Raw genomic sequence first — 24,232 nt, 5'->3', positions numbered from 1 at the left:
GCTGGCTCCGCCCCCCTTGTGGTGTGTCTGAGGACAGAGCCCAACCTGACAAATAAGGGTGTGAGCACTGTAATCAAAGTGCTTCAGTACCCCCCAGAACCAGTTGACATGGTACCCCAAGCCCTGTGCCAGGGCCAAACAAAGACAAAACAAAGTATACATTTTGGGGCTGTGACCACATGTGAGTGTGCTCTTTTGGGTGCTTCCTTGTACCTGCTGGGCACCAGGAGGAAACACCACAAGGGACTGCCTCTTTGCTGGTGGGCCCTGTAAGCTGGCCTCTCTGGGCCCAGCTTTACCCCTGGACGTCTGGGCTTAGCGCCTTGTGAGCGCTTCCAGGATATCTGTCTGGGCAGGAAAACGAGAGGAGCGCTTGTGCCCTGCAGCGTGGGCCGCACTTCCCTTCCTGAGGTGACCGAAGCCCCAGAGGGGGGCCTACACTGCCTGAGGCATGATGAGTGATTCAGGGGAGTTTTCGCTTGACAGGGCTGTGCTGTAACTTGTTCGTAGGGAATTCCGGCGGAGGGATTCCCCTGTGATCCCAAGAAGTGGTTGTGGCCTAAAACCCCCAAGGCAGAAGGAGACTACGCTCCAAATCCAGACAGCCCATGCGAGGGCTGGAAGACAGGCAGCGGAAGGCCTGATAGTGGACAGGGATCTGCTCAGGAAACAGAGAGCCCCGCGTGTTGCTGAAGGAGAGTGAGGCCGGTGTCTGAAAAGACGGAACCTCCTGGGCTCGGCCAGCGGTCACAGAGAGGGACCGGAGCTGTGTGTGATTTGCGCAAACGCTTTACACATTGCCTCCGAGATAAGCCTGACTGTTCGTGCCAAGCTACCAAGGGTGTGACCAGGGGTTATCTTCGGCATGTAACTCCCTTGCCCTGGCTAGAGTGTTTTTTTCGGCCTGGCTTAGGCGCCTGCCCTAGCCAACCAGAAATCCCATTTCTAACATGCACACTTTGCATGTTCCCCACTAGGCTGCATTACACAGCCTGGTGGAGAACATTCACAAGCTCCATGTTCCCGTTTGAGCACCGAACCATGGTGCTAAGACCATCAAAACACTGCAATGCAGCATTGTGATTGATTTTGGGGACCTCAGGAGAACCAATCACAATGCTGCATTAAAGCGTTGTCATTGGCTTAGGGAGCCTAGGAGCCCGGGTGTTTCCTGCGAGGAGGAGAGGCGGCGGCTGGGATGCGACCGGCAGGTAAGTTTGCTTTCTTCTTTCATTCTTTTTTTATTTTCTCAGCCCACCACCTCACCCCGCTCTCCGACACCATTCCCTACCAGCCACCACTGGATAGGACCATAAATTAGGGCCATTTTAATTAACTGAATAGAAGTGAATCAGAGCATCTACTGGAACCCTGAACCTCTCTAAAACCGTTTTGTGGTCCAGGAGACGCGACTGGGACATACCTTACTTTTCATGTACGGGCTCTATAACCTATTTCATTTAAACTTTATTTTATACTAGCAGCTAGCCCCAGCGTTGCCTGGGGCAGAAGGGGGCTGGGGGCAGCATTTCAGGCTTGCGTGCACTCATGGCTCCCGCCCGTCCCTCCGCCCGTCCCTTTGTGCGCACCCGCGGCTCTTGGCTGCTTCACTTACCTCACCCGCCGGCGTTGCCCGGGGCAGAAGGGGGCTGGGGGCAGCATTTTGGGCTTGCGTGCACTCATGGCTCCCGCCCGTCCCTCGGTGCGCACCCGCGGCTCTTGGCTGCTTCACTTACCTCACCCGCCGCTCCTCCCCGCGCTGCTGATTTTACCGCTCCACTGCTCCTCCGCTTCTCGCTGCTCCTCACCACTTGACCGCCGCTCGCCGCTCCTCCCCGCTCTCATGTCCTCTGCTCTTCCTGTTGCTCCTGGACGCCGCTCCTCCCCGCGCTCCCGATGTCATCACGCAGATGTCGCGGCCGGCGCTACTTGCAAGGCACTACTTTATATTTATTTCTAACTTTTTTAAACAATGTATATTTTTTATTTTTATATAGCCTATGTCCTTCTACTTGCCCTGAGGTTTTCAAATATGTCTTGGGTGTTTGGATTGGTGGTGTACTTTTCGAGTTTACCTGGCTCAAAGGACACAGTTTTCTCTTTATAATAGTAGTATAGATCACTTCGTTACAGATTGGGTTAGGCACTACAGTGTAATGTTGGCTTATGAATAGGAATGAGTAAACAAATCTACAAATAATAGCAAGAATTCTGTCTCCATATTTAGCATGTACACTCACTTTATTTACAGTGTGCACAGTCAAGGAAACTTTTAATAGGGTGAAGGGAACAACGGACACATTTTTGCAGATGGCCTGTATCCACCAAATGTAAAGGCAAAAATGATTGATCTAGGTAGTAAGGATATCCAGTTATTGAGATTATCTGTAGCCAAGGGTTTAACAATAGATATTTATAATATATATGCCAGGGGCACGAGTCCAGGGAATTCTGTTACCCTAGAAGTACTATCCGCTTCCCTTGAATCTCGGTCACTTGGAAACAGAGTAATTTTGGCTGGTGACTTGAATAGGACATTTGAGCCCCTAGAACATACTGCATTCCCAATAGGACTAGAGGAAGATGCCCTTTGGGACATCCCCAACCTAGACCTTCTACCAGTGAAGCGGTGGACTAACGATATTTTGTTGTTGAATGCATTATGTTTGGAATATGGTTTGAGGGCCCTCAATGGTAGGACAAAAAGTGATCAAGGTGGTAGTTGTACATACGATAATGGACATAACAAAAGCAGGATTGACTACGTCATCTGCAGTCTTGAGTTATGGTGTGGCGTGGGTGACATGGAAATTGTGGGCAGAATAGAAAGCGATCACAACCCCCTCTGTGTCTCACACTCATGGTGGAAGGCTGCACGAGCCAACCTAGTGTCAGGTAGTGGGAGCGTACCTGTTATGGCCAATGACTCAAGAAGGGTGAAATGGCCATATGTCCTGGCTAATTTGACCACTTTGGAGTCTATTAATTTGGAGGTAGACAATGCCATTGCCGCCATGGAAAGAGTAGATCCTGTACTACCAGGCTCTGTCCAAATAACTGACATACATGAGACATTTTTTTCTCTGTTAAAACCGCATTTTACTAAGCCTCTGAAGGCTAATAGGAAAGTACCAATTACAATTCCAACCTGGTTCAACAAACAATGTAGGGTGGCCAGGCTGGAGTTGGGCAGAGCACTCAAAAGTAGGGACAAGGCCTCGATTAAAGCTACAAGGAAATGTTATAATGACAGTATTCGAAAGGCTAAGAAGCAGTGGGACGAGGAGTACTGGGAGGAGCTACTGGAGGCTTCAGGTCAAAAGGACTCCAGAATGTTCTGGAAAATTGTGAGATGGGGAAGAGGGGGCGCCCCCAATAATCCCGACAACAATGTCGATGAGGCATTGTGGGTCGAGTATTTTAAACCCCAGTATGCCGAGTGCAGGGATATAGTGGCTATAGAATCTATCCCTATGGTATTTTGCAAGGGTGATTTTTTTAATACCAAGGATGCGGAAATTGTAATCTCAACACTGCAGGGGGGAAAAGCCCCCGGGCTGGATGGAATCCCTTCAGACATTTTTAAGCATGACAAGGTTAAGTGGGCAAAATATGCGACTCTGTTGGGAAATGGCCTGGCTAAAGGGGCAAAAATCCCCAATATATGGAAGGGGGCCATAATTATACCAATTTTTAAAAAAGGCGATCGGTCACTCCCAGCAAACTATAGACCAATAAGTTTGCTGGCTACTATGCAAAAAGTAGTGGGGAAGATGCTTGTCGACAAACTTATGGCCTGGGTAGATGACAATAATGCCCTATCCCCTTACCAGGCAGGATTCAGACGTGCAACCAGTACGGTCGACCAAATTTTTCGCTTTACCATGCTGCGGTGGGGGACTGTACTCCTGGGTAAAGGCAGCCTTTATGTAGCATTTGTAGATCTAAGGGCTGCGTTTGACTTGGTGCCCAGGTGCACGCTGTGGGAGGTTTTATCCAAAATTGGGGTTCCCCTTGAATTGCTCTCGCTGATAATGCGTCTTCACGAAAGCAATTATGCCAAGGTCCAGTGGGGGAGGAATGGGGAATCCACTACTAACTTCCCGGTTGAGCGGGGAGTGCGGCAGGGTTGTGCAATGGCACCCCTGCTGTTCTCGCTGTTCATCAATGGCATCGTGGACAGGATGTTGGACGCAATGGTTGACGCACCTTCGTTAGCGGGCATCAGAGTCCCAATTCTGATGTTCGCGGACGATACCTTGATTGTGTCCAAGACTCCGTCGGGCCTCCAGAGAGCCCTGAACATTTTTGACGCATTTTGCAAAGAACGGGGTCTTGAGGTGAATGTTAATAAAACCAAGTTGATGGCCTTTGGGCAAAAGCGCCAATCTCAACCTAGGGTATTTTTGAATAATGTTAAGTTAGAGCTAGTAAATGTCTTTACATACCTCGGGGTTGAGATATCAAGCAAACTTGGTTGGGCTAGACACATAGAGAAGGCGCTGCTGAAACATCAGCAAATTTCAGGAGCCCTCAGGCTTGAGCAAGTAAAATCCAAGACCAGGCCCATAAAACCAGTCCTTATGGTTTATGACGCCAAAGCCTTGGGCGCAACCCTTTATGGGGCCGAAGTCTGGGGCTTTGAGAGTCTTATCAACATCCAAAAATCTGAGAACAAGTTTCTGAGAGGGATAACTAGTCTTCCCCAAAGCACCCCTTTATTACCGCTTGTCTTTGATCTAGGTAGAAAATCGCTCAGGGACCGAGCTCGACTGAGGCCAATCCTTTATTGGAGACGGCTTTGGACAACCATGGAAATAAGGCACTACGCCGAGGGGTTCCTAGCATTAGCCAAATTAGATGTTTTTCGTAAAATTAAATGGCTAAAAACGCTCAGGGACGTTCTTGCGGAACTTGGGCTCTCCAAATTATGGGAAAACCCCCTTGGGGAAGTATTCCCTAGTAAAACCAACATTAAAGAAATATATTGGGATTACATTGATCAGAAATTATGGAGGAGCGTAACCTCGGATTCAATGGGGGGAAGATTTCTAGAAATCAAACAAAGCCCATCCCTGGAAAAGTATTGGGACAGCATAACTGTCCCATTAGACAGGAAATTATTTTTCCAGTTAAGGGCGGGCTCTCTCCCCCTGAGGTGCCTGACGTCCGGCTGGAGAACTAGTAGTGGTTTGTGCTGCCCGTCATGTGGTGCCCCTAATGAAAATATTGCACACTTCCTGTTTATATGTGAGTCCTATGCAATCCCAAGAAAATCATGGTTGGCTCCAGTATGTAGGAATCTTGGTGTCCGAAGTGGTGTGGAGGGGTTGAGAATTATCTGTTCCTCCACTGAAATGCCCATTGTAGTTGGAACAGCTAAATACCTGGGGTGGGCATGGTCCATAAGGAGGCGGGCTCTACTCCCCAATGTGTTTTGAATTCCACATTTTTATATCTGTCTGACTAAACCTTGCAAATATCTACTGGGTGTTGTATATGAATCCTAACACCACAAAATGCGGGCAACATGTATGGTATGAGTCTTAATTTGTCTAAACTTTGGGAATGGTCCGTAATGCGGGGGTCCCAATACCTCAACTTGCATTTAGTATTCGCATAGTATGAAAAAGCTTATTTTATTCCAATTGGTAAAAATTTTAATGTTTTGGTATTATGTATTTTCAATTATAAATTGTTGTAATAGAATGCTTGATGTTTTAAAATGTATGAATTTATATGTCAGTGCTTTTATGAGTGTATAACTCGAATAAAGCTTTTTCAATCAATCAATAGTAGTATAGATCACTTCGTTACAGATTGGGTTAGGCACTACAGTGTAATGTTGGCTTATGAATAGGAATGAGTAAACAAATCTACAAATAATAGCAAGAATTCTGTCTCCATATTTAGCATGTACACTCACTTTATTTACAGTGTGCACAGTCAAGGAAACTTTTAATAGGGTGAAGGGAACAACGGACACATTTTTGCAGATGGCCTGTATCCACCAAACTCAAAACAGACCCCCAGGGAAACCTGTAACTTTTATCCAGAAGGACGCCAGTGTCTTGCGAATTCTTTACAGAGAACCTTTCCTCTTCTTTCTCTGCCACTTACTTCTTATTTCCCACAGCCTACCGCTGAAATTATTTTCAGACGTGCATCTTCTACTCTAACATTCATTGAAGGCTGCCTTGAAACTGCAAACAAGTGTGGCAAGCCCTACCCGCTCCACTGTCCTACATGAATTGCGGCCTCGGAACACGGAAACTGCACATTTTCAAGTCACTTTTTGTCATTCGCAATTGTGTGATAGTATTTTCCACTGGGCCAGCTAATTTATGGAAATATACTTTTTTTTATTCTGATTTTATTTCATCTGATCATCCATCATAATATTCAATCTTTTGGGGACAGGGATTGCCCTAAGAGGAATAAACATATACTGGTAGAAAAGCCAAATGTATGATGTTCCCTAGACTGCCTTTAGATCTGTGCATCTGCCTGAAACGTCTGGCACCTGATGCCTGGAAATAAATGCTGCCAGATCGGAACATCATCTAATCATAGAGGTGTCACTTTATAAGTACAATTGCTAGCTAAGTAGAAATGCTCTCAGTATCAGCCTGTTTGGAAGATTTCAGAGTGAAGCACCTGACATGAGATGACGGACAATAATATCATTGCTGAATAGAATTCAAGATTCAAATATGAAAACAGAAAATATTCCCTCGTTCATATATTTCAATTACACTTCATTGATTTCTTCAAGTTCATGCTTGTGTTTAATACTTACGGTAACATGGGGGAGGTCTCGGTGCGACTGGACCAGCTCAATGTTGCATGACAGTAAATTAGTGTTTTAATAACAATAGCATCAAATTAAAGATGTGAATGTGATTGGGGATGAGTAGGGAACGTTTCTAAACCAGTCCACCAATGAGGTACTATCATGGTCGAACAATTAAAGGTTCTATCTCGATTCAGCAATTAAAGGGTCTACCCCACTTAACCACTTAAAGGCTCTATCCCATGGACGTCATTTAGGAGTAGTCGGGTGGCAGTTGCGACCCTGGGCTTGCCCCTTGCGACCCCTTGCCCTGCCTTTCAACTCCTGGCCTTAGAGGTAGCAAAATCAGAGCCAGGAACACTGGGCAGCTCGAACTTCTTGACATCTGTTGATGCTCCAATCGCCATGATTTTTGCCTTTTTTGTATTACACTAATAGTGAATAACAATATATTATTCACTATTAGTGTAATAAAGAAAATAGAGTACAATGAGCTGGAATGCGACCCTCCTTTGCAGCGGAGGTAAGTATAAAAGGCTTTTAAATATATGTTGTGACTGTGCATGGGTAAAGGAGAGAGTGTGTGTATGTGTCTTTGTGTGAGTGAACGTAAAGAGCAAAAGGCATGTGATGTCACTACCACTACCCCATGTCTTTTGGTCAATTGACGTTCATTTTCTATCCTGATTCACTACCTAAAAGTTCTATCCAGATCCATCACTTAAAGGTTCTCTCTGGATTCAGCAATTAAAGGTACTATCCTTATCCACCACTTAGCGGATTTAGTCTAATCCCCTAATTAGGTGTCTTTCCCTGCTTCACCAAAAGAGCCAGTCTCAAATTGATAGCATGTCGGAGCCAATTGGACTGTGCATCTGATGGCAAGCAAAAAGTCATCAAGAAGAAACATTCCGTTATCTCACATACCCAAAAAAGATCAAAACCACACAGGAATTTGTCGGTCAGCCTTTATTAAATCGGACGCGCAGCTGGTTTTCTTCCCACATGATTAGCGACCTCCATCAAATGGTGGGATTACCATGCTAATCAGTTAACACTGCTTTTTATCTCGTTAATTAGTGTTCATTATCGCTATCAAGGAGAAAAGGCAAATGATACATGCAGAAGGGGCTAAAAAGGACAAAATCATCAGCTTAACATCAGTCAGTCAGTCAGTCAAAAATCTTTATTTCGATAAATGAATATCAAAAAAAGGCACGGTACAAAAAGAAATATGCAATGACAGTAAAAACACACATTATACAATATTAAAAAGTATTATAAAGCCCAAGGCATGTTTACATAAAGACAAAGTCAACAAGAAGTTAAAAAAACAAACATTTAAAATCATCACTAAGTTCATAAGAATTTTATCATAAAAAATATTTAAAAGTTATCATTCCTCCAACAGCCTAATTCCTGATATAAAGTGCAGTTTTAACCAGTAAAGTGCAAGGTGTAAAGCATCAGAACCATGTGACCAATTACCCATTCCCCATGAGCTTAACATCGTGATTGTGAGGCACACAGGAACAACAGTGACTGCACTCATCAGTCATTATGGAAAGGGGCGACCACTCGGTCCCCCCGCACGTATGGCAGAGTACCACGATCCCCCCGGGAAGCCATCTTGGGCGGGAGGCGTGTCTCGGCTGGTATGCCCGAAGCGGCGTAGCCGGGGCGCGCTTTTTCCCGCCCTAGAGTGGGCTGGCCTAGACACTGACGCGGCTGGCCACGCCCTCGGGGCAGGCAGGGGCGGGTTTACGCCCGCCCTGAAGACGGATAAAAGGGGACGCAAGACCCGAAGGCATCCTCTTGTTCCTGTGCTCTGAAGCTGCACCTCCTCGCTGCACGTGAGCTCGAGACGGAACGAAGAGCCAATTTTGAGCGTTGTAATCTTTCTTTTGTCTTACAGATACTCTGTCGGAGAAATGCCCAAGAAAGGCGGGAAGAGAATGACGACCGAACAGATGGTTCGGGTCCTCATGAAGGAGATGACCGAGCTAAAGAAGCGGGTGGCGGAGAGAGACGGGGAAGGGGGGCCGGAACGTCCGTCGGCTGGAGCAGCTCCAGGAGGGAGAGCCAAGAGGCCAAGGAGGGGACCAGCTGGGGGAGACGTCCCGGTTCCCTGTACCCCGCTCGAAGCGCCAACCCCAGTACCGGCGGAGGGGAATCCGATTCCCGTGGTGGTCACCCCGGTGTCCAATGAAGATATGCCGCCCGAGCTGGCAGCACAACTTGCAGCGTGGTTGGGCGAAAGTAGTGAGGGCGCCACGGCTGCCGAGGCGCAGGCGCTGATGAAGCAATTGCGCGAGAAACGGGAAGCAGCCAAGGTGTCCGCGCCGGTTGCTGTAGTTGACAAGCCACAAGGGACGATTGCGACCCCAGAGGCAGCGTCCGGTGCAGGTAAGCGGCCATTGCCGATTGCGAGGGATGAGTCAGCACCCTCTCGTAGAGAAAGGTTGGGTCAACATGTGCCTTTGGCAATTAAGGAAAAGATTTGGGCAGGGGAATATGTGAACATCTTCTCGTTGCTTGTTGATCATTATGAAGTGGAGCATGTTAAGGGTCAGAAAGACCTCATGCATCCGAGTGTTTGGCGCGCAAAAATGGCCGCCTTTAAAGTGAATGAAAATATTGGCAATTGGGGCAATGCATGGGGAATCTTTACGTCGATATTGGGGGAACGTAGGCCCGAGTTGCTTTCCGAGTTGCCGACCTATCAGTCGCGAATCATGGGGTACTCGACATCATACCAGGGTAACCATTGGTTTTGCTACGATAATCTTTTTCGAAAGGCTAAAGAGCATAATAAAAGCTTGACCTGGGATTGTTATGATTCTTTGACATGGGATAAAATGAAGGAGACAGGTATGTTGAAAATGCCATTGGTAGGAAGTAATGTTGGCGAATCCTCCCGCCAATATGGGGGGACGCCCTTTCGTTCAGGTACGGGTACCGACGATCAGTCGAGACCTGCCGGCAATACAGGAAAAAGGGGGTTGTGCTTTAATTTCAACAGAGGTAAATGTACTAGGCCCCAGGGATCGTGTAAATTTAAACATGAATGTAGTGGGTGCGGGTCGCCCCATCCTGAGTCCACGTGCAGAGCCAAAACGGGTGATAACGGGGGGAGAGGAGGCGCCAAACAGGTCTAACATAGTCCGAGGGGCGCCTTTACCTACCCCGATTGATACCTTGGCGATGATTCCCTGGCTCAGTGAATACCCGGATCGTACTTCTGCTGGGGTGCTGCGGAACGGATTTTCGTATGGTTTCCGCATCCCGGTAGGGGACTTTCAGGGTGTGGAGAAGTGTAAAAATCAACTTTCGGTCCTGCAGCATACGACCGTGGTACAGGATAAGATCCGGAAAGAGGTTACTCGAGGTCGGGTCGCCGGCCCGTTTAGTGTACCCCCGGTGCATGATTTTGTTTGTTCTCCTTTAGGGGTGGTCCCCAAGAAGGACCCGGGGGAGTTCCGATTGATTCATAATTTATCAGCTCCACGTGGTCTTTCTGTTAACGATGCAATAGATCCGGAAGTATGTTCGGTGCGGTACGCATCCTTCGATGAGGCCGTAGCCATTTTGAATCGCCTGGGGCCCGGGGCGCTGATGGCGAAGTCAGATATCGAGTCAGCGTTCCGATTGCTCCCGGTACACCCAGACGACCAGTGTCTCCTGGGTTTCATGTTTCAGGGTTGTTATTACATGGATAAGTGTATGCCGATGGGGTGCTCTATATCTTGTGCCTATTTCGAGAAATTCAGTAGTTTTCTACAATGGGTCTTCACAAAGAAGACGGGTTTCCACCATGTAATGCATTACCTTGATGATTTTCTGTTCCTTGGGGCAGCCGGGGATCTCGAATGTGGCCGGGCCTTGGCCGAATTTTGTATGTTAATGAAGCAGTTTGGTGTGCCATTGGCACCAGGTAAGACGGTGGGTCCTACGACTTGCCTTGAGTTTCTGGGGATCGAGTTAGACTCCAGTGAGGGTTGTTTTCGTTTGCCAGCTGACAAAGTGTTAAAGTTCAGGGCAGCCCTCCGAGTGTGTATAAATGGATCTAAAGTTACGCTGCATCAATTACAGCAGTTGGTGGGACAGTTGAATTTTGCCCTGAGGGTAATACCAATGGCCCGCCCCTTCTCCCGTTCAATTGCCCAAGCTATGGTCGGCCTAAAGGAGGGCCATCATCGCACGAGACTATCGGCTGAGGTCCGCCAGGACATGCGCATTTGGTTAGCATTCCTGGCGGACTTTAATGGTCGAGTCGTCTGGAACAAACCAGCCGTGTCCTCGGAAGAGCTGGGGCTATGGACCGATTCAGCAGGTAGCATAGGTTTTGGTGCCATCTTCGGCACAAAATGGTCGGCACAAAGGTGGCCGACATGGTGGCATGACAATGGTCTGACAAGTAATATTGCTTTCCTTGAACTTTTCCCCATTTTGGTGGCCCTGAGAACCTGGCCCGAAGGGTTCAAAGATCACTCTGTGATCTTTTGGTCTGACAATATGACCGTGGTCGAGTGCATCAATAGCCAGGCTGCACGATGTAAAATGATTTTAAGACTGCTCAAGGAAATTGTTTTACTGTGTATGCAACTGAATGTGCTATTCAGAGCAAAACATGTCCCGGGGGTATTGAATCGGGCGGCTGATGCACTGTCTCGTTTTCATATGCAGGCTTTCTCGGGTTTCCTTCCCACAGCGGACCCAGAGCCGGCACCCTTTCCCGAAGCTCTCTGGTCTCTCGGTGCCCCGAACTTCGTCACCTCGTGGGAGAGAGTCTAGCACCAAGGACGAGGAAGGCATATGAAGGGGCGTTTCGGTCCTATTTAGCCTTTTTGGGGCCCGATAGAGAGGGGCTGTGGGGCCACGAGGAATGGGTAGTGAATTTTCTGATGTCCTTACGTAGGGCTGGGAAATCGGTGGCTACGGCCCAGAGGCATCGTGCTGCCATTTCCTTTGTTGCCAGGGCTCATGGTATCCAGGACCCGACAGCGTCTTTCGTTGTACAGAAAGCGCTGCGTGGGTGGCAACGCCTTGAAGGTCGCAGAGTAGATGAGAGGCGCCCGATAGGTTTGGATAGGTTGGCCCAGTTGTTGGCCACACTCCCTTCCACATGTTCATCTCAGTTTGAGACAGTGTTGTTCCGAGCCGCTTTTACGCTGGCATTTCATGGGGCGATGCGGGTAAGCGAACTGGTGGCAAGGAACAAACAGGATGTGACAGGGGGTTTGTGCCAGGAACATGTTCAGATCAGAGGTGAGACAATGACTGTCTCCTTTGTCAGGTCCAAGACCGATCAAGGTGGGATGGGTGACTGCATAATCATACGCAGGATTCCCGGGTCCTCCATGTGTCCGGTAAAGTGTTTAGAAGAATACCTAGCACGAAGGGTGGCATCATGGGGGGGGACCTTGTTGAGACACGCGGACGCCACCCCACTGACGAAATTTCAGTTTCAGCGGGTGCTTGCGATGTCAATTGCCGCTGCGGGCTTGAACCCGGGCGAGTTTGGGACCCATTCCTTTCGGATAGGGGCTGCTACAGAAGCTACAGCTAGGGGTCTTAATGTTGAACAAGTGAAACGAGTGGGGCGTTGGTCCTCCAATTGTTATAAGAGGTATGTGCGGTTACACATGTTGTGAAGCTGTAATGATGTACTCACGCCTCTTGTTTTTGTTTGGTTTTCAGTTGCGCAAGCCTACGAGGCGGGGCGGACTATGCAGTCGACCCAACACCGGGCCAGCGGTCAGACATCACCGGCTGTGAAAAAGGAGGTGTGGGTCGTGGGCCACTCACACGTGAGGCGTGCCGCGGACGTATTCAAAGCAGGTGACATGATTCACGTAGCTGGGGAATACGGGTACAGGGTGTCCTTCTACGGAAGAGGCGGTCTCTGTATTGACCAGTTTCAAACATTTTTCGAGGGTTTGTTAGGGCGGACGAGGTCACCGCCGTCTATAGTCATAGTACATCTAGGGGGCAATGATTTGGTCACCACCGGTAGACGACTTCTCCTGGAGGCGATGCTTTCCACTGTAAGTTGGTTGGCGAGGAGAGTTCTGGGGTGCATAATTGCGTGGTCCCATATGATCCCACGAAAGGTGTGGCGAGGGGCTATTTCTATTCATGCTTTGAATCATTCTGTTAGAAAGCTTAATAACAAAGTGAGTAGGTTGTTCCGTTCCAGGACATTGCATTCTATTTCGCATGGCTGTATTAGTGATGACAGTATGTATTTGGGGGATGGTGTGCATTTGTCTCGGGTGGGGAATGAGTTACTCATAGGAGACTTCTTAGCATGGTTAAAAACGTTAAAACATGACCTTTAGGTAGGAGCTTTGTGGGGGGTCCGGATAGCCGGTCAACTATCCGGCCTGTGGCGGTAAGGTCATGATCGGTGAGCACTAATTGGAAGATCCCTATGAGTGGGCGTCACCCAACACGGATGGGAGCGCTCGGGAGAGGTGGCCATTGGCCCCTCAACGGGGAGGCGGTCCCTTCTAAGGATGGGTCGCCGAAAGAAAAGGAAAGGCGGTCAAGGCCCCTTCCTGGGTAGGAGGGGTTACAGCCCCCTCCTGGGGAATTTCCCGGGGCCAGTGACGTCTGCGACGGCAGATGTGGTAAGTTGTGTGGGGTTTGGGGGGAGGTCTACGCTACCTTCTAGATAACCTCACACGAGTCCTCGAACGACCTTTAAATGGCGTCGAGTTTATTGGTGCCCCCGTCAAGTCAAGGGAAATTGGTAGTTGCACTGGAGGTACGCCTCAGTCCTGTCGCCCCTCCCAAGTGGGGGGGGTATTTCTGGTTAGGGATCTTGACACCGGTCACGACCTTGCCGTTGGCCCTTAAACGTTAGGATGTACAATTTCAAAATTTCAAGTCAATGTTTTGTAGGATGTTAGTTCGGCTAGGAGAACCTCTGTATTAGAGAATCTGTTAAGGTTAGCCAAACATCGCAATGTGGTAATGAAATTGTACATTAATATAATGTTTTAATTTTTGTTTTAATAAATACGGCCGGGAGGGTCACTCCCTCCCTCTTCCAAAAACTTCAAGAACTGTTTCCGGTTTCCCTCCTTTGGGGATTGTGTTGAGAGGGGGTGGCGGGTATCTCAGCCATATGGAAAGGGGCGACCACTCGGTCCCCCCACACGTATGGCAGAGTACCACGATCCCCCCGGGAAGCCATCTTGGGCGGGAGGCGTGTCTCGGCTGGTATGCCCGAAGCGGCGTAGCCGGGGCGCGCTTTTTCCCGCCCTAGAGTGGGCTGGCCTAGACACTGACGCGGCTGGCCACGCCCTCGGGGCAGGCAGGGGCGGGTTTACGCCCGCCCTGAAGACGGATAAAAGGGGACGCAAGACCCGAAGGCATCCTCTTGTTCCTGTGCTCTGAAACTGCACCTCCTCGCTGCACGTGAGCTCGAGACGGAACGAAGAGCCAATTTTGACCCACCCACCAGCCCCTGATGACAGCAAGTGGTTTTAATAATGTCTGAATAAAAATTTGATGGATAACTCTGATTTTCGTTTACAGGTTATGGTGATTATCGTGATGACTTTGAGTATGCAATAAAGTCTGGTCAATTTGTGTTATGTTTTGCAAATAAAGTATTTCTGCTTTTGTGTTTATCAGTAAGCATGCTTTTAATAAAGTGGTTGTTGCTACTGTCTTTTCATAGGTAGTCAGTTAGTAATTTAGTTAGCATTGTCGTATTTATTTTGGTCGGGCGGTAAGGTCATGATCGGTGAGCACTAATTGGAAGATCCCTATGAGTGGGCGTCACCCAACACGGATGGGAGCGCTCGGGAGAGGTGGCCATTGGCCCCTCAACGGGGAGGCGGTCCCTTCTAAGGATGGGTCGCCGAAAGAAAAGGAAAGGCGGTCAAGGCCCCTTCCTGGGTAGGAGGGGTTACAGCCCCCTCCTGGGGAATTTCCCGGGGCCAGTGACGTCTGCGACGGCAGATGTGGTAAGTTGTGTGGGGTTTGGGGGGAGGTCTACGCTACCTTCTAGATAACCTCACACGAGTCCTCGAACGACCTTTAAATGGCGTCGAGTTTATTGATGCCCCCGTCAAGTCAAGGGAAATTGGTAGTTGCACTGGAGGTACGCCTCAGTCCTGTCGCCCCTCCCAAGTGGGGGGGGTATTTCTGGTTAGGGATCTTGACACCGGTTACGACCTTGCCGTTGGCCCTTAAACGTTAGGATGTACAATTTCAAAATTTCAAGTCAATGTTTTGTAGGATGTTAGTTCGGCTAGGAGAACCTCTGTATTAGAGAATCTGTTAAGGTTAGCCAAACATCGCAATGTGGTAATGAAATTGTACATTAATATAATGTTTTAATTTTTGTTTTAATAAATACGGCCGGGAGGGTCACTCCCTCCCTCTTCCAAAAACTTCAAGAACTGTTTCCGGTTTCCCTCCTTTGGGGATTGTGTTGAGAGGGGGTGGCGGGTATCTCAGCCATATAAACAGGATCTTGTTCCCTTAACGATGAGCACTGCCACAGGAAGCTAACAAATTTGGTAAGGTAGCCTACTAAATGATGAAATAAACTCAGAGTGGCGAGCGTATATATATATGTAGATGTGTAATATGATATTTATCACTATTGTTGAGCGTGGGGAGTTGTCATGACTCAAGAGACTTGAAGCCTGGAGTGAGCCTTGATGCTCTTTACATCCTTCAAAAATTATAGTAAATGAAATATTACTCAATTCATAGATGGTTTATACCAGTGAAGACCCGAGATATCTCTACTATGGTACTGCTATAAGATTTCACCTTTGCAGGATAAAAATAAAACTAAACCTATGTTTTTTAATACACTTGCTATGAATTAACAGGCACATGCATCAAATGATTTTGCGATCGCAAACGGTGCGAATTGCAAAAATCGGCCGTTTGCGATTGCAAAATCTGCATTTGGAATGCATGAAGGGTAAAGGCCCTTGCAATTTGAGAATTCGCAAATATTTGGGAATTCTCAAATTGCAATTGCATTTAAGGAATCGCATTTTGCGATTCCTTAAATGCAATGCATGAAACTTTAAAAAATTGCGATTTCACAATTAGAGGGAGCAAATTACCATGAGGTTGTACCTCATGGTAATTTGCAAAAACTTTGAAAAATGCACTTTTGTGCATTTTTTTAAGTTCCATGTTGTGCAGACACATGCCCTTAGGGCATGTGTGTGCACAACATATGTGCACAGATTGATTTCAGGGGTGCAACAGGGTGTCCTTTGGACACCCCTGCACCCTTGAAATCGCATTCTCAATTTGCGATTAGCTAATTGCTAATCACAAATTGAGAATGTCTTCCCATTCATTCCTATGGGCCTCTAGGCCCATAGGAATGAATGGGGAGGTATTCCTTAATTGCGATTCGCAATTTGCGAGTCGCAATTAAGGAATATTAAGAAATCACATTTTTTTTTGCAATTTCTTGATGCATTGCATTTTGCAATTCCTTAAATGCGATTCCTTATTTTTCGCAATTAAGGAATCGCAAAATGCAATATTGATGCATGTCCCTGTAAATGTTTTGCTTTACAACATTTGTTTTCCATGGCATGGTATAAAAAGATATATTTATATTCCACTGGTAATATATTTTTTTTAAAAACGTCCCATTTTTGCTTAGTTTGTGCATGGAAAGTTTCAGGTTGATCCATCAATCACAGGCCAAGAAAAAGTGGGGCCGGTTCCAAAACGCAAAATCACCCATGCATTTTCTGTAGACTTTTTGGGAAAGTGATATCGGAAAAACTAGAGAACGGAATTACACCAAATTTGGCAGGAAGCTAGATCTTGGTCCAGGAAGAGTACTTGTAATCTGGTACAAATCTGTTCAGTAGGTTTTGTGATATTAGGAATCAAAAGTATTTGCATATCAGGATGGTTAGGTTCGAGGGACTAGCACAGCTCGCACAAATCCATCAAACCCAATTTTTAAAAAAAAGAGCACTGTAATTGGCCATAGTGGCTATTTTCCCAGTGGGCCAATTCGCCCCTACAGAAGTCACACTCCCGCAGGAGCAAGCAGTCTACAACAGGAGGAAAAATGTGGCAGGCAACCATTACAGGACTCGGGGATTGAGCCCCCTGTCCTGAGATAAATAAAAAATATATATATATTTATATATACATATAAAGGGGCAAGGTAGGGACACCTCGCCCCTCTAGGTCTTGTGGGGGAGCAGTTTCAGAGCGATTAAGGTGAAAATATATATTTTTTTAAAGAAAGCAGCGATCCTGCGTGTGTTCCGCTGGACTCTTGCAGGATGGCAGCACCAAAAAAAATGAAATCGTTACTAGGTGCTGCTATGAAAAAATAGTGGGAAGAGGGTGCAGGGCCCCCTTCCGGAAGGCTCTTCAAAGGCCTGGAACCCCAATCCCAGAGCAAAATTTTACAAATAAGGGAGGGGGTATGTACCTCCTCAAGCTAGGCTGATTTTGAGCCCGGGGAATCCTTCCCCGCTGCCACTTCTATAAAAAATAAAAGTTGTGGGGATACGAGGCTCCCCTCCACAATCTACCAGCGACCCAATCCCCAAGGCCATATTGTAAATATAGGGAAGGGGGTATGTCTTTCTCCTTGCCTGAGCCTTAAAAGACCCAATAGTACACCCTCTTGGCCCTCCTCATACACTGGGTACCGATGAGCCCACCCCAGGACACAGTAGTTTCCCTGTCTGCAGGAGCACAGAAAGGGAAAGCAATTGTGCTCCCGTCTGAAGGGATCTTTGCAAATGCTCCTGACAGGTGGAAATAAACTTTTGTTTTCCTGCCCGCGCTCTGACCTGCAGGGAAACTCAGATTGCTCCATACCGGCAGAAGCCAGCAGAAACAGCTGCTACCACGGCAGTCTGGGTGGGTGCATGCAGGGAGCCGGGCCTTGAGGCTCCCACCACAGTCCCAATGCACTGTTTGGTGGGTGTCCCGGGTGGGGACCGGAAAACCATAACAGACACATGTAAGGTCCCTTGGGTAACTATAGGCTCAAGGAGCGGTGTCATGTGACAGCCTCCCTTACAAATATGTGCCTTACCCCCTGGGGTTGGGACCTCCGGGGTCATTTTTGGCTTGGGAAGGTGAGCCGCGTGCCGCCTTCCCCTTTAAAAAACATAAAGGCCCAGGGGGGATGGGTTTCTGGGGACACTATTGGCTTGGGAAGGCCATGCACTCACTCCCCTTAAAATAAAAAAGAGCCCAGGGTATGGGGTTCCCAGGGCCACTGTTGCCTTGGGGAGGATGGTCCTGTGCCTCTCCTCACGTGTATGTTTAGGCCTAGGAGATGGGGCCACATGCCCTCTCTCCTTAAAATAAAAAAAGCAGAGCGGGAATTGGCTCTACACAGCCCGTAGAGGCTCAGGGAGAAGGGGCGTGTGTTCTCTCGTCTAAATAATTAAAGCAGGCCCAGGAGAAGGGATTCTCAGTGCCCTAAAGGCTGGGAGAGGTGGGCGGTGTGCCCCTCTCCAATATTTAGAAAAGAATAACCGGATCCCGCCGTGCCTTGCGGCTGCCCTACAGGGGTTGGCTTCCCATGAGGGTTGGACGCAGGGCACACGTTATAGTAACCTAACCTTAGAGCCAGCCACAGCCGCTGCAGGTAAGAGCGGTGGGGCAGTGGGGTGGCTGGGGGGATTTTGAGAGACGACCATGAGTAAAAATGAAATATCTATTACATTTTCCCTTGTGGTCGTCTTTCGGAATCTCCTCTCAGCTGGCCTCACCGCTCTACCTGCAGCAGCCGCGGCTGCTTAGGGCACCAGTTATAGTTGCTAGAAATAACTATAACTGGTGAATTTCAGTGTTTTTTTTGTTTAAAACATTATGGGTCTCATTACGATGTTGGTCAGAAAGCACTCCGACCGACTCTGTGTCAGAATGGTTTTCGACCGAATTGGATTCAGAGAGTCCGACTAGCTGATTACGATGGTTCAGAACACTGTTCGGTCGCACTCCCATTGACTTCAATGGGAGCCTGTGTTCCGACTGACAACACAGTCTCCCATTGAAGAAAGGGGTGGTTCTGGAACAACCTTGCAACCTGTGGCAGGCACCCCATGGTGCCTGCCACACAGTGCATGGTTGCAAAAAGGGGTCCCATGGTTAATCCTGCAGACCCAAACTGGAGGCATCCAGGTGAAGGGGGGCCTGCTATGGGCCCCCAAAGTCGGTGGCGACTGCAAATCAGTGTCGGACAAACCGAGTCGGAAAGGCTGTCCAAATCTGACATGGCGATCTGTCAGTCGGCAACAAAGTCCATAGAGCCGTATGAGTCGGCTCCTACTAAATCAGTTTCTCCAAATGCTGGTCGGAACCAAGTCGGAAGGACCGAACAGTTACCTAACATTGTAATCGGTCGGTATAAAATGTTTCCGAGTCAGTCAGAAACACAGGTTCCGACACAGATTCGACAAACCAAATGCCGTTTGGAGCCTTTCAAACCAACATCATAATGAGTCCCTATGTTGTCACTGAAATGTTTACCTACCTATAACGTCACTTTAGCCGAGAGTTTGTTCATTCATAAACATAGGCATCGCTGCCAGTGCTTTCCGACTGGTAATGAAGTGCCTTTCTCAAGACAAATAATAACAAACCATCACTCACTCATCAAAAGGAATACTTTTGACCTTACAATATGTATACCAAAAAGTAACAACACCTAAGAAGACAACAGTATTAAATAAAAACACACATTCAAACTAATAAATAAGGCTGCACTTGTAGAAGTATCCTTCATAGTGGTATGGGTAATGTGACATGTAATCTTATCTGTCAGACTATTTATTACATTTGCAATTGCACCCGCCACATGTGAGTTCTTGAGCATTACAATTAGTAACAGATTTATGGTGTGAAAGGCTATTGTGTGAGTTAAGGATTGCGGAGCTAACCATATTTGGGAAATTACAGGTTTTTTAGATGAGATATTTTAGATGAATTTCATTATGTTTTTAAAAATATGGCACGGTGCTTTTTTACATGGGGACCTGCAATCCCTGTATAGAAGCTCTCCTCTAATATCCTTATTGCAGTTGACTTGTGATGTATCTAGTCACCTGTAATAAAGCATGACATAGCTTTTCAACTATAATAAGTTACTATAGTAGAGTTTTGACATCATAATGCCTGCTGCCAAAGCCAGTTTACAGGGTAAAAGGCTGGTCATGGAGAATAATTACACCAGCAGTTTATTCAAGGGATACAGAAACTGATATAACCTTCTAAAAAAATTCTAAAAAGAAAAAGACATCAGCTGAAAGGAGATATTTATGACAACAGATGTATTCCCCACACTATAGGTCTCTACAGGAAAGATTGAATTATTGCATGCTTTTACACAATCCAAGTCAAAGCACTTTTTTAAACTGTTATACATTCAACTGAATGTAATATATTTTTTCAAAAATGACTAACTGTGGTTTAGTGTGTTCAGAGTCAGTCTGATTTTTATTTTTTGTCTGCAACAGACATGAAAGAGTGAAACACTAAGAATTAAAGACATTAGTGGGAAATCTGATGGTGTGACCAAGTATTACAAGAAATGAAAGACCCTCTGCCACATATTAAAACAATGTTGCAGGGCATCTCGGAGTTGTATGTCCTTATAAATGGAAGGCTTAGTGACTTACAATACCCTGACACTGTACGGCAGGGGGTGTTTTATCCCATATATAAATAAAAATGGAATGCTAAAAAGGAAAGCTCTTCACGGGCGTCAGGGAGATTTTTGCTTTTCCTTCCTCGCATAATTACAGTCCAACGACCGCAAATATTTAAACCCAATGATGAACTTTCACTGTGGCTGACATACGTGTTGCTCTGCAGGTCAGGGTCTCTTAGGACTCCTGTTGGAAGGGCTCTCCCTCCATTTTCACCAACACATGCACTCAGCTTTATTGAGGTAAAGCAATGTCTATGATGCTATGCAAAGTAAAAAAAAATAGAAATGTTTTTTTTTCCAGAGCTGAGCTCTAGCACACTTATAGATCTATTCTCTTGACATTCTTATGGGCCTATTAAGTTTGATGGATTCAGCTTGCATTGCAATTTATTCAGTAGCTTACAGTTTTCACAGGTCTATTAGTCGTGGGTTATTTGTGGAACACAAAAACAATATAATTTTATGGAAATGTGTTCCTTAAGTGCTCAGTTTTAAAATCAAAGATCGGGGGTCACGTGTTCCTTTCAGTGCTGCATCCCTGGGTGCTTTGTGGCTCATCATGAACCTGACCTGTTAATTTATAGTTTGTAAGAGAATCATGACACTGTATTTCTATTGCAGCAGACGGGGGTTTCCATACTTCAACTTTTTTTTATCTCTATGCTGGTTCTGTTCTGCTATAACTACAGACATTTGTGATTTTCAGCCATTGTCATGCATAAATCGTCATAAAATTGAAAGAACTATTTTGTGATAAAAAGGTAGAATGCTTCAGCATTGAAGAAAACATGTGAAAGATATATTTTTGAAGAAGAGAGGTGGTAAATGAATAATGTGTATTTAATAAAAGCAGAAGGACCAACCAGGCGGACATTATCAACAAGACGCATTTGGTGCCATCGCCATTCTTTTTAGGGCATATTTCTTGTTTCTTTTCACCTACTCCCCTCCTAATAGAGCCCATGACCGCCTTACCTTATCTTTGGCCCAATCTTTACATAGTGAGGTGTGTCCACACCTTTAAAATATTAGCAATGCCCCTAACTCCTACTTACCCGTCAGATTACATAAATCAAAATATTTTAAAGACCCACCTTTAGTTTTTCATATGAAGGACCACCTCTAGGAAGGAACCCCCCTGTTTGCCTGTCTGGTTGGGGAGGCAGTCACCCTTTGTTTTTTCCCTTCCTGGAGAGGGAGTTCCTGTATACCCTTTTGTTGGTGTTCAGGCCTTTTCGCCCCTGATTTTCTTTCTCCATTTTCTTGCTGCTTGGTGTGGGGAACCTGCAATCTGACTTCTTGGGCATTTTCTAGGTCTATGCTGACTGTGCACACACCTTTGGTTGTTTGCTGGGCTTGATACCTGAGTAGTCCTGGTTTAGATGGGGGGGGGGAGCAGCTCTCTACTGTGTCCATGCTGGGTATTTGCACAGAGTTGAAATTGCTCATCTCAAGCACTGTTGTTGGTCCCAACCATAGACTGCAAATGGCCAGGTGCCAAGACTTGGGGCCTGCCTCTGGACAAGGGGGGCATAACTCAGATAATTTGTTGTAATATAAGGATGTGAAATTACAGCAAATTTATGCGACATTATGCAGAAATACCATGGAGAGTAACGAACCACTTAGGGATATTTTCTTAGCATAAAATGCACCCTCTCTACCAAAATGGATCCAAAAATTCATTTGGCACTGAACAAATATTGCTAAATACAACATAACAGGAACAACAGCCGTCATCCACTGTTCACGCTAGGTTCATGTGCTCTTCGATAGGCATTTTTGTCCGAAATTATACAAAACTATGCAAACTAGCATAATTGCATAATTTTAGATTATTTTGCTTTACAAGAGTAACTCAAAAATACCAAAAATACTCTAATATCTCTGGCGTAATTAACATTTTGGCAATGTCTACTATAGACCATGCACAGTGTGCTCTATTCAGGGTTGTGGCTGATGTGCACTTGCTCCCTGTTATGTGCTGTAGCCTTTCATCTACTTTTTGCAGGCATTTGTAGTTCTGGATAGGTGGCATGGACTTCCTGGTTGTTTTCCTGATGGCTTTGAGGCTTGTGTAATATACCTTGTGCTTTTGTGGCTGTTCTTGCCCCCTGTTTTTCTTGATGGGCTTGTCTGATGAGTACATCAAAACAGATAGACCAGTGTGCGAAGCATGAAACAAGTAGTGAACTGTAGTAGAAGCTTTCACCTGTGGGTAGGTGCTTGTACTAGTGTGCATAGGGGAGGATTAGTGATGGAGAGTAGTGAGAAGAGCTTCCTGTGGTGAGAAGTGGATAAAAGAAGGATTTGTGGTTTTGTGTGGAGAAGCGGATGGCTAGCACTTTGAGAGCAGGTACTAGTGTGTAGTTTAAAAGTCTGGCACAAACTGGGAATACAAGGTACCTGCACTGTTGAGCACTGTGACAAGCTAGCACAGTTAGGTATTGTCAGACGCTTACATTGGTGGTTAGGGTATGGAACTCTCTGATAGACAGAGCCAGAACATGGCCTTGGTGTGTGTGAATGGGCTGAATTTACAGATATCCTTGGAGCGGTCAACGGACGAATTTAATACAGACCAATATATTTCTCCGCTATAAAAATGTGCTTCGGGGATGATGCAGAGACAGAGCCAAGTCATCATTTTAGGGAGGTTTATGAAGGAAATTTTACGTTTCATACTCTTTGACCTTATTACACTGAATTTAACAGATCTCATTTCCCTTATACTTTTAGCTGCTTAAGCAGTTAAACTTGGGCAGCACAGTACTTATTACTTTACTTTTAGAAATACAATTTCCCATTATATTTTGATTGTTTGGCCATTTCAAATGAAATATTATTTATATTACAATTATAACAGAAAAAAAGCTTTGCCTTTCTTAAGCATCAATTTGCATTAACCACTACCTCCATAGTTTGCTAGCAGTATTGTGCACTGCAAATGTTGCACAAACCTATTGAACTGCTTTTTGGAAAAGCAAGGGTTGCTGAAGCTTCCTAGAATTTCCTGCTGATGGTCTATTTACTAAGCAAACGCAAGGAGACCCTAAGTTGGCAGGGTATGCCCAGACGTGGGTGCCTTGCTCACTTTGCCACTGAATTCAAGCTAGCCTGGCTGATGAGGGGTGTGTTACCCTGAAACCGGTCCCAGGATGCTTGTTTCCGGTCCAGAGAAGACTTGGCTTGGTCGTTCGGTCTGGACTGTTTCGATGAGGCACAGTGTCAAGACAGGTTTGTATATGGCTGGGTCTGAACTGAGGTGGTGAAGTGAGCTAAATAACGATGATGGATTCAACCCAGATCTGTGACTGGGGGTGATTGTCTGAAAAGTTACAGCAACAGTCAACTCCTTGTGTTTGCGATGGTGTATTTACTAGCATGGATGCCAAATTTCTCAGGTCCATGTGTGATGAGCTGCTCCTGTCCAAGTTATTATCTTTGAATTCTGGGACTTGTAGTCCTGCTTTTATAATGGAGTAAACAAGATTACAAGTCCCAGATGGCAAGGAAAATCCTGGACTTGAGCAGCACATCACGCATGGACCAGGGAAATTCAGCAGGGCTGTACTACTTGTCAATACATATACTTGTGGGCAGTGGCGTAACGAAAGTTGTATGGAAAAAGGGACGTACCTGCGGCGCACCAGGGGCCTCATTTATGAGCCCTGGCATCACTTTTACGCCGCCGGTGCGTCACTTTTTGTGACGCACCAGTGGCGTAAAAAATGCGCCTTGTTGCGCCA

At 46.4% G+C, this 24,232-nt stretch overlaps 1 protein-coding gene and 1 long non-coding RNA gene across 2 annotated transcripts in view; one reads left to right on the top strand and one right to left on the bottom strand.

The window, feature by feature from the left end:
• SAMD5 (sterile alpha motif domain containing 5) overlaps positions 1 to 24,232 on the bottom strand; it is a 274,149-nt gene that overhangs the window by 135,862 nt on the left and 114,055 nt on the right. The gene's annotated exons all lie outside the window — the stretch shown is intronic.
• Positions 1,249 to 7,817, top strand: LOC147708837 (uncharacterized). Its single transcript, XR_015296522.1, has 3 exons — positions 1,249 to 2,280; positions 5,966 to 6,784; positions 6,836 to 7,817. It is a non-coding gene; the product is annotated as an uncharacterized LOC147708837 (long non-coding RNA).

This window comes from Lissotriton vulgaris, chromosome 6, assembly GCF_964263255.1.
Source record: "Lissotriton vulgaris chromosome 6, aLisVul1.2, whole genome shotgun sequence".
NCBI classification, from domain to species: Eukaryota; Metazoa; Chordata; class Amphibia; order Caudata; family Salamandridae; genus Lissotriton; species Lissotriton vulgaris.
Note: the sequence above shows the minus strand (reverse complement) of the source record. Positions and strands in the feature narration are given on the sequence as shown.